The sequence below is a fragment of the Sinocyclocheilus rhinocerous genome, unplaced genomic scaffold (assembly GCF_001515625.1).
Source record: "Sinocyclocheilus rhinocerous isolate Xijiao unplaced genomic scaffold, SAMN03320098_v1.1 scaffold6419, whole genome shotgun sequence".
Classification (NCBI taxonomy): domain Eukaryota; kingdom Metazoa; phylum Chordata; class Actinopteri; order Cypriniformes; family Cyprinidae; genus Sinocyclocheilus; species Sinocyclocheilus rhinocerous.
The window spans coordinates 19,087-30,269 of NW_015661348.1; the positions used below are offsets into that span (position 1 = coordinate 19,087).

General features: G+C 35.6%; 1 long non-coding RNA gene across 1 annotated transcript in view; it reads right to left on the minus strand.

The window, feature by feature from the left end:
* Positions 1 to 4,414: 4,414 nt before the first annotated feature.
* The window catches only part of LOC107726280 (uncharacterized), a 24,055-nt gene continuing 17,286 nt past the window's right edge, over positions 4,415 to 11,183 (minus strand). Inside the window, exons 2-3 of the long non-coding RNA XR_001638252.1 lie at positions 8,884 to 8,970; positions 4,415 to 4,914 (exon numbers count right to left, since the gene is read on the minus strand). This is a non-coding gene — a long non-coding RNA (uncharacterized LOC107726280). The remainder of the gene's footprint in view (positions 4,915 to 8,883; positions 8,971 to 11,183) is intronic.

Sequence of the window (11,183 nt, forward strand, 5' to 3'; positions counted from 1 at the left end):
ATGGTAAATGTCCAAAAACTATGGTATTACCATGAAAGAAAAAACATTGTAAACCATGGTAAATGTCAAAATATACATGGCATTACCATGTAAAACTATGGTATTATGTGAAAAAAAGTCAGAATCAATACCAAAAATAGACAAACACCTATAGAACATGTTTATATGGAAAAATAAGTCTATAATAAAAAAGACAAATATTTTTAAATCTGTGACACTGAAGGCAAGACGCTTCAGCTAAATAATAGGGTATTAATGTTAACTACCCAGTATCACCATACTTCAGCAGTTAAGACAAATGTTTTGTATGGCAAGTTGTCTGAAATGTTACGTTTTAATAAGAAAATGATGCATTATCTAAATAAAAATACACAAATCTACGTACAATTCCAGGAAATAAATGTGAATACTGGATGAAGCCAGGTTCAAAATTGTCTACACACAAACACACAATGCACTGCTGTGGTGCGGGTATGCCTAATAGCTCACAGTGCTCAATGAATCAACCTCTGACTGAGTCTCACCAAGCGACACGAATTACCCACAAGCCCACTGAGACAGTCAGGGAATGTTTTCCAGTTTATCTGGTTTAATTAAACCGCTGTCCGTGTGCACCTTTAAAAGTTTGTTTCTCTACTTCAGCAGCACTTACACACACCAAACTTAGCAGTTTTATTCCTCTCTATATTCAGAAGGTTTTTACCGAGGGGTTTGTTCATGTAGCATTCACACTGATTTATTCAACATTTTATTCCTATAAACTTGGCGAAAATTAGTTTTTTTTTCCCCTGTTGACAGTATTTTCTGATTTATGGAGTGATAAAAAGAGAAATCCAAAATCCCCACTGTAAAAACCTTTAACTCTAACGTGTCAACAAACTGAAAGAAAATTTTTAACCTGGCTTTATCCAACGTTCAGATTTATTTTCTGGAAATGTATGCATATTAATCAAGCGGCAACCTCCCGCTCTCTCTCGTGAAGCCAACACGGAAGTGACTAAAACTGCAATTCATCGACTGGCCGCTAGAGGCTGGCTCCAATAGTGAGTCAGTCCCATAGACTCCCATTTTTTTTCTGACCGTAACAACCAGACAAAAAGTTAAACGTGAGTAGATACCGTTTTGCAACAAATTTATTTGCACACGTGCAAATAATCCTCAAAAATATATCCTCACACGTGCAGAAGTGGGCAGCCCTAGACTGAGAGCTGGCATCTGCATTATAAAAAGAACAAAAAAAAACTTTAAAGATTATTTACGATTAATTATTGTTGCCAAGTTATCTAGTCGTTGCTTGTTTACAGTGCTTTGTTATATGGAGCAGTTTGTTAGATCGCGATCTATCTAATTTGTTTGTCTAAAGAAGTGCCGACAGATGTATGAATGTACGCGTCACACCATAATTTAAAAGCGCAGACTTTAATGTACAGTAAAAACAGAGGCAGAATACCGTATAACTCCAGGCCTGCACAGTAATATTGACGAACGGCTAAACAGATGCAGAGCACCGTAACTTAATTTGAGCGATCTAAAACTAAGTCAAAGAGCGGTAACTGATGATACTGTGTTCTGTCTTGGTTTCTCCGGGGCTTTTCTCCAAGATACTTATACACATGACAAAGGAGGTCATATATGTCCCAAAATGATCAACAACTAATTTCGACCAAAAACGAAGTTATGGTGTTTTGTCTTTGCACGGCAGCACTGCTGTCACCATAGACGGGCGTGGTTTCAGCAACTAGCGTCTCAGCTTCACCCACGTCCCGCCTTTTTGCCCATTTTCGATTATCCGAGAGTGACACGCTGCCAAGATGGCGGCGGTCGGCTCCGCCCACTTTAGGCTTCAAAAATGCTCTTCTGAACACTACGAGTGACGTCACGGACACTACGTCAATGTTTTTTTTTACAGTCTATGATATTAATGCATATTTAATGCTCCGTTTGTGCATTTAAACATGACATTTCACAATACAAAAGATTTATGCAATTTTTAATGTAATCAATCTACTGGGGAAGTATGATGATATATATTAGTTAATTTTTTATCCTATTCACCTGGGGTGTCTTGCCTTAAATAACATTAATAATGCAGTAATACAGTTTTTGACATTTAAATCTGCAGTAGGAACCACCATAACAGATCTTCCTGTCCAGAATAACTATTTACATTAACTTATACATTCATGCATTTAGAGGATGCTTTTATCCAAAGTAATCTATGATCCGGTCTGTTTCTGATGAGGAATGGCTCTCAGAAACGCTGTTATTTTCAGACATGGAATCTCAGAAAGTGAAAGCGCGTGACCGTGGGCTCCATGTCTCTGCTGATTGGTTTCTGCAGCAGGTGTGTTTCTTCTGACCTCCAGGGTGAAACAATTTTACAAGGCTGTTTTGTAGCCCAGCCGACAGGATTGACTCATAAAACGCTGTATGTTCACGGACGCCATTCCATAAAATCCTGACACCTACATTTGTTTCTCAAGCGACGTGCTTAGAGCCGCACTCACGGCCGGCGGGGGAAAATGATCCGGCCAGACTTTGTTCTTGACACGACTAAGAAACTTTAAGATCTATGAGAGATGGTGAATTTCCTCAAATATGTCTAGATGAAATCACATCAGCATTCATCAGAAACTGTTTCTCCATATTCATATGAGATGATATTGACTGTTTACATATGACATTCATCAATCCATACTGATCAGAGTCAACATGAGACAACAAACACAGGCCATTATACTTCAGAAATGTGATGCATTTTAGAGGAACAGGATATTGAATGAGAAAAACTGTGAGCAGGACTTGAGGAATTAAGAAGATATTGAAAAGAAGTCGGTAGTTAAAAAATATTACATCAAAAATATTCTAACATCTCCGATGAGCTGCCAGTGATGTCACTGCTTAACTAGTTAAAAAGGTAAAATGGGTTTGTATTGATTTCATGTTGACTTTTTAGATCAGCTCCCATCAGGATGACATCTGGTTTTCAGACAGTCAAAGCAGGGATATTAGGCTTAACTGAAACTAAAACCATTTACCAAAACAACAACAACAACAACACTTCATTACCTGAAATAAAATAAATGTTAAATAAATTAAAATATTAACTCAACCTAAAATATTTCATCTAGATGCCAAGGCAACATTTCTCATTTTCATTTAGTTTGATGTGAAGTACTAAAATAACTCAAATTAAAACTGAAAAATCATTAATAAAAACTATACATAGATATATTTAAAACACACACACACTCAAAAATTACTTACAATTTACTTTTTTTTTTTTACTTAAATGTATTTATTTTTACTTAAATTACTTATTACTTAAATTTAAAAGAAAATGGAACATTTAAAAATGTAAAAATAATTTTTTGAAGCTGTAAATAAAACAAATAATTTTGAAATACTGAAAAACAGTATTTCTGTTTTTCTACTTCAAATTTTCCAAATGTAATTCAGTCTGTTTCTTGCCATTTTGTAAATATTTGTGAATTTTATTTAGCAATTTCTGAGTGAAAATAGTTTCTACATCACTTTTGTTTTTCTTCAGTGTAACAATGAAATCCGTTCTGGTCTGTCATTGTGTTCACGTCCAACTCTGACTGATGAAAAATTAAAGTGGCCTCTCGGTTTCACTCAGATCTTCCTCAAACTCGCGAGTTGTAGTTTGTGATTCCTCTGGAGGACAGATGTGATCTTTTATAAGAGCACCTCATCTATAATACAGCGTTCCGTAATGTATTCCCCTCAAAAACTCATTTTCGCGTGATGTCTGGGGCCTCGGCGTCACACACGCATGTCGTCTGACCCTCCAAGTGTTTAATGCCATGCAGACAGAATATCTCAGAACATTTTAGGAAACTTCAGTTTGATTTACACACTTTCACAGAAAACACGAAACATGAAAATCAACCCTGCGTCTGGACGCTTTCGTCTTCTGGGAAAAGAACGTCAGATATTGTGAGCGTTTCCTCACAAATGGCTTCTGTGGGATTGGTTGCTATGGAAACTCCTCTGTTTTATGATGTGGATGTCAAAGGACACTTCCGAGACACAAGACTGTTACTATATTTAAAACACACACACACTCAAAAATTACTTACAATTTACTTTTTTTTTTTTACTTAAATGTATTTATTTTTACTTAAATTACTTATTACTTAAATTTAAAAGAAAATGGAACATTTAAAAATGTAAAAATAATTTTTTGAAGCTGTAAATAAAACAAATAATTTTGAAATACTGAAAAACAGTATTTCTGTTTTTCTACTTCAAATTTTCCACATGTAATTCAGTCTGTTTCTTGCCATTTTGTAAATATTTGTGAATTTTATTTAGCAATTTCTGAGTGAAAATAGTTTCTACATCACTTTTGTTTTTCTTCAGTGTAACAATGAAATCCGTTCTGGTCTGTCATTGTGTTCACGTCCAACTCTGACTGATGAAAAATTAAAGTGGCCTCTCGGTTTCACTCAGATCTTCCTCAAACTCGCGAGTTGTAGTTTGTGATTCCTCTGGAGGACAGATGTGATCTTTTATAAGAGCACCTCATCTATAATACAGCGTTCCGTAATGTATTCCCCTCAAAAACTCATTTTCGCGTGATGTCTGGGGCCTCGGCGTCACACACGCATGTCGTCTGACCCTCCAAGTGTTTAATGCCATGCAGACAGAATATCTCAGAACATTTTAGGAAACTTCAGTTTGATTTACACACTTTCACAGAAAACACGAAACATGAAAATCAACCCTGCGTCTGGACGCTTTCGTCTTCTGGGAAAAGAACGTCAGATATTGTGAGCGTTTCCTCACAAATGGCTTCTGTGGGATTGGTTGCTATGGAAACTCCTCTGTTTTATGATGTGGATGTCAAAGGACACTTCCGAGACACAAGACTGTTACTGGAAGATCTGTCTGAAAGAAGAAACAGAAAATGAAGGGACAGGAAGTCAAAACACTCGAGAAATAGACCATAACAAAATCAATAGTACACTGATATTTGATGCTAATAAAAGATAGATGTGAGCAGGCTTTGACAATTAACTTTTTCACTCACCAACCAAATTTGGCTACTAAATTTTACAGTTACTGGCCAATCAGGACATCTATCAAAATATAAAAAATAAAATCATAGCTTAAATTTAAATATATATTTATTATGAACTCTGATTCTGAATCACAATCACGCCATAACATATAATGTCATGATGACAATATTACACCCCACAATAAAATTTCGTTTTATAATTTCATTAAAGTAAATAATTTTTATTAGCATTTGTAATTTTACTTAATATTACTTTATACATGCATACTGTACCTCATTTGTTTTGTCAGTCTGTAAAGGTGTCCCTCAGGGGTCTGTTCTGGGACCAATTTATTTTCCTTGTATATAAATAATATTTGCGATAACATTCCCAATGTTCACGCAGACTACACTGCTATTTATTGTTGCGCTTCATCAGCATCACAAGCTCTTCATTAGTTGCAGTCAGTCTTTGATATTGTTCACTTCCGTTTATGTCAACTTAAGCTGGTTTTAAACACAAATAAAACTAAATTAATTTTTTTTTTTTCAAATTCCAAAGCTTTACCAAGGAATCCTCCTGATATTATATCCTCCTTAATTTCTAAACTTAAGCTTAAATTGGGTTTTTATTACAGAAACAGATCTTTATTTTCCTTTAGTGCCATGAAATATTTGGTATCTGCAACCTTTTTACCACTATTGGTCTATGGAGATGCCCCAAGACATAATCTAAAAAAACTTAATATTGTTTTTCATATCGCATTACTTTTTATCACTTGTTGTAGTTATCAAAAACATCACTTTATATGATAAGGCAGAGTTACCATCTCTGTATACTCGAAAAAGTTTTAATTGGTACTGTTTTATTTATAAGTCTATTTGTGGTTTAACTCCATTTTACTTGCCTCTCGGCTTTTCAAATACAAAAGAATGCTACAAACTTTGTTCAAATGATCTGGTGCATTTTAAAGTTCCTCGGGTTCGAATGGAGCAAGGAAAAATGTTTTTAGATATAATGCTCTATAATACACACACACACACACATACATAATATTCCAGGTAATATTTCAATTATTTATTGAAGCAATTAAAAGTCCATTAATTTTGCTAACAACATGTTATCTTTATAATATACAATACTATATAAAATATAATAAAGTAGGAAACCTCCTGTTATATAAGATTGTTTGATATGAAAACTCTTTAGCTGTGTTTAAATTACTGTAATGTATATCCTCTCATAGATCACTCCTTCATTAGGTTTGTTACTCCTTTATCTGTTCTGAATTCATTACAGCAGAAGTCAATCTGTTAGAGGTTTTTTTGTTGTTGTTGTCCTTTTTAACTCTTTTGCAAAAAGGAATAATTTAATACACTACAATAAATGTGTATTATGGGAGAAAGGGTCTTTTTTACTTGACCTACAGCATTAACTACGCGCACGCACGCACGCACGCGCACACACACACACACACACACACACACACACACACACACACACACACTCTCTCTCTCTCTCTCTCTCTTCATATCTTCTCTGCACACAGATTGCACCATAAAGTGTCCGGCGAACACGAGCGATCATAAACCCGTTCCTCCATCCCGCCCGTTTCCATGTCAACCCTTTGGCCTGCTCTAGATTTAGTGCTGCTCATTTTGCCAGCTAATTGCGAGTGCAGAGCAGCCGGGGTCAGAGGTCACGCTCGCAGCAGCGGGGTCTCTGTGTAACGCAGCTAATCGCTCATAAAATGTGTCAACATCCAGATATAGCGCGCGGCGGCGATACGGAGGTCACCTCTGCAGCCAGACACGGGGCTGATGGGAAATCACACACGCAGCCTGTTTACGGCCCAATATCGCCCGGATCGCACTGAGAAACACTTTTGTCACAGATAAGAGAGGTGAGTTATATCGCATACGCTCCATTCAACACATGCTTATCTAGCCATAATTCAGCTGTGAGTTCAACATCTTAAAATTGAAATATTATCCCAGCGTTCAATTCAAATGAGACCATGAGCCGGGAAAGTGTTCATATTTAAAGAACAGACATTATTATTGTATCTCGTGCTCTTGATTTAGTGTTTCTTTAAAGCAATAAATTACAGTGATTTACCACCGGTACAAGGTGTTCATAAACTGCACAAAAAGTATTTTTAACTATGTTTTCTAGCTTAAAAATGCTTAAAACAATATGCATTTATTTGAAAATGCATTTCCAAATTAATTGTATATTCTGCAAAATTAACTGCTTATATTTTTTCTTATGCTATTGGCAACTTGTGTCTTTCTTATTTCAAGCATAAAAATTGCAAAATTATTACTTTTTTATCTTATTTTCTAGTTAAAAAGGACTAAATATGCTTAAAATAAGACGCATTTATTTGAAATTTACTGCAGAATGAATTGTATATATTTTTCTTATGCCACTGGCCTTTTTTAAAATCTTGTTTTCCTGTTCCAAAAAACAAAACAATACAAAACAAAACAAAACAAACAAACAAACAATAAAACAAATAAAAATAAATGAGCAAACGGCAAGATGCATTTATTTTAAATTCATTAAAAAAATTTTTCTTGCTTTAAGCAAAAACCTTGCAAAATAATTTTTCAATCTGGTTTTCCAAAAAAAAAAAAAAAAAAGATACTTAAGAGGCATTTATTTGAAATGTATTGCACAATTAATTTGTATATATTTTTTATTATGCCATTGTCAGCTTGTTTCTTTCTTGTTTCATAGAGCTTGCAAAATATTTTTAGCTTAATTTCCATTTAAAAAGACAAATGATGCTTAAACACGATGCATTTAGTTAAAATGTATTGCAAAATCGTTTTTTTTTTATTTATATTTTTTATAATGCCACTTTCTGGTTTCTAGGCATAAACCTTGCAAAATTGTGTTTGATCTGTGCTCAAAACAAGAAACATCAGACCAATCATAAAGTGTTCACAATACAACATGACATTAAGCGTGACAACGCTTACATTAAAGCTGAAGTATTTCATCTCCTCTAAGCTGCAGATGATGAAGAGCTCATCCTCGTCCTCCTCTTTTGACTTCATCATCATTTCTGACCCTGTATGAATGTAATCAGCTCTAGTTCACTCATTATTCTGACAGCACTCGGTCTGCTCAAATCACCACTAAACACCATTAATAAATAACATCAGATCTGCTTCTCCAGGATCATGAGTACATTACACTGATCTCATGATGTGATCATCCATTATTATGTGAGAAGACACAGGTTTGAAGATGATCCTCCATTGATGTGTTTCATATTTTCATGATTTGTGACGTGCTCGTATTGAGTCCAACTTGAGTTCAACCATCAATTAACATCTTGAGAAGCCAAAAACTGTGTTAGTTTTAGTTTTTGTCTTCTCCAGATGTTAACTGATGGACTGGAGTGCTGTGGATTACTTGTGGATTATTGTGATATTTTTATCAGCTGTTTGGACTCTCATTCTGACGGCACCCATTCACTGCAGAGCATCCATTGCTGAGACACTGATGCAGTGCTACATTTCTACAAACCTGATGAAGAAACAAACTCATCCTGATCTTAGACGGCCTAAAAATGTAGTCCTATAAACTACATATTGACCTGTAAAGGATCCCTTCATTCAACATTGGGTCCATAAACGCGTGTTGTCTTCAGATTCGGTGCTGAATGACTTGAACATCACTGGTTTCTGTTTCTAGAAACATGCAGGTAGTTGTGGTTTCTCGACTCGTCGCACACGAGCTTCTGAAGCGTTACACAGGTCACCCATGAGCATCTATAACCAAAGCCGAGGCTGTAATTGTGTCTGCGGGGTCAGCCGGGGTTGACCGCTCATTTCTCACTCACATCTCCTGAACGGGACAGGAGTCTTCCAGCTCAATCCCAGGGTTCATTGCTCCCGTCCGTCTCTGCCGTTTGCCCTCTGGAGCTGCTCTGAAAGCAGAGGAGAAACACGAAGCGAACGTCAGGAGAGACACAGGAAAGATGAGGGTCGGATCTTACAGTTGCTCTCAAACGAGCCAGAAATGAAGTCAGGAATTAACCGTCCTACACACAAATATATCAGCATGTGCGGATAGGACCGTAAAATAAATATACATATTAACTTTTAAAAGGGAGAAATCTGTCAGCATCATCAAAAACACAATGAACAAAACTACACTAGATTTAAAATGGAAAAGAAAGCACCATAATGCATCCTCTCATCTGTCAGCTGCTAGAAGCTCAAAGTTAAAAATCACAACCACAACTGCACCAGATAAAAGACAGGCACGCATACATAAATGCATCAATGAATGATGATTGATTTAATGAATGAATATGATATTATGTATTGCATTGTTACTTTAAATATGCACTATATACACAACTCAAGTGGGAGTGAAAGAGACGATCACTACCGAGCAGAACAGAAGTTAATTTCTCATTAGTTGAAACTGAAATGAAGTGTTATGTTAGAGCAGTAATGCAATCATCAGCAGAATTGAGAAGATACACACATCTAAGGTGCTTTTTTTAAACATTACAAATGTTAGTGTGTTTGCTTTTTGACTTTGAGCGCCGGCCCTGAGTACGTGCCTGGTTTCTGGGTTCTGCATTGAATCTGATAATCAGATTTGTGTGATAAGACTTTCATTTCTCTCAGTCTCTTATGAAGACGGATTCTTCTGCCAACAGCTATCAGACGGCAGCACTGGGTTTTACTCTCTCTATAGCCTGAGTAAATGTGATTCCAGAAGAATCTATGAGCCCGTTAACACCCTAAAAGATTAATTTATTCCTGCAAATGAGGCTCAGATCACGGGCTTTATGTGTTACTGGATAAAACAACCGTACAGGAGTCAATCCAGAGCAGAACCTCCTCCGAACACAACCAGCTGAAGACGTTTCTACAGCAGAGCTTTCTATCTACAGACACAATGTCATAAAGACTTCTGGAAGACGACGATGTGTTTAAATCAGCACATTTCTAGATAGATTATGAAATGTACTTTGGGAGAAGAAAAAGTCAAAATATTGGAATTAAAAAATAATAATAATAATGTATTAAAACCATTCAGGATGATTTTTTTTTAGAAATAATTATTGCTTATTTTCAGTTCTTCCTTATTTTTTTTTAGCTAATTTTACTTTTGTGTATTTTTTAAATATACATGCATTTTGGTGTATTTGAATTTATAATGTATTATTATATGCAAATATGTTTTCAAAACATGTATTTAATATAAACAAAAACATTAAAAAACAATATTACAAATTTAATATAAAAACTTTTTTTATTTGTAAAAATATTTAGAATGTTTACTTTTTTGTATCTTTAAAATCTACACCCATTTTGCATGTCTGAATTTATGATATATTATATGCAAAAATATTTTTTCAAAACAAATATTTAACATAAATATAAAACACATAAAAAAACAATATTAAAAATGTTAAAAACAAACATACACAATGTTTTATATTAAATTTAAAATAAATTTAAATTTATATTAAATTATATTAAAACATACATTTTGAGTATTTGAATTTATGACAAATAATACAGAATAAATATATAACATACATGTGTACACAAACACACACGCACACTGACACTAAGACTAACACTAACACACACACTCTCTCTCTCTCTCTCACACACACACACACACACTCTCTCTCTCTCTTTCTCTCTCTCACACACACACACACACACTCTCTCTCTCTCTTTCTCTCTCTCACACACACACACACACACTCTCTCTCTCTCTTTCTCTCTCTCACACACACACACACACACTCTCTCTCTCTCTTTCTCTCTCTCACACACACACACACACACTCTCTCTCTCTCTTTCTCTCTCTCACACACACACACACACACCTCGTCATGGTGTATTCATTGGCCGATCACTGAGACGGTCCAGAGATGTAATTCACTACTTCACACATGTAAGGACTCAACTAGCAGGTCTAAGGGCCACACAACTAACCTGTCATCAGCTACCGGCCCCGCCATCAATCAATTACTATCAGCCGCGACACGAGACGAGACGAGCCCCATCTCATCACACACTTCAGCCATCAGCACTGAGACTGTGTGTGTGTGTGTGTGTGTGTGCGCGTTTTTGTGACAAATGAGGACATAAATTTGTATAATGACA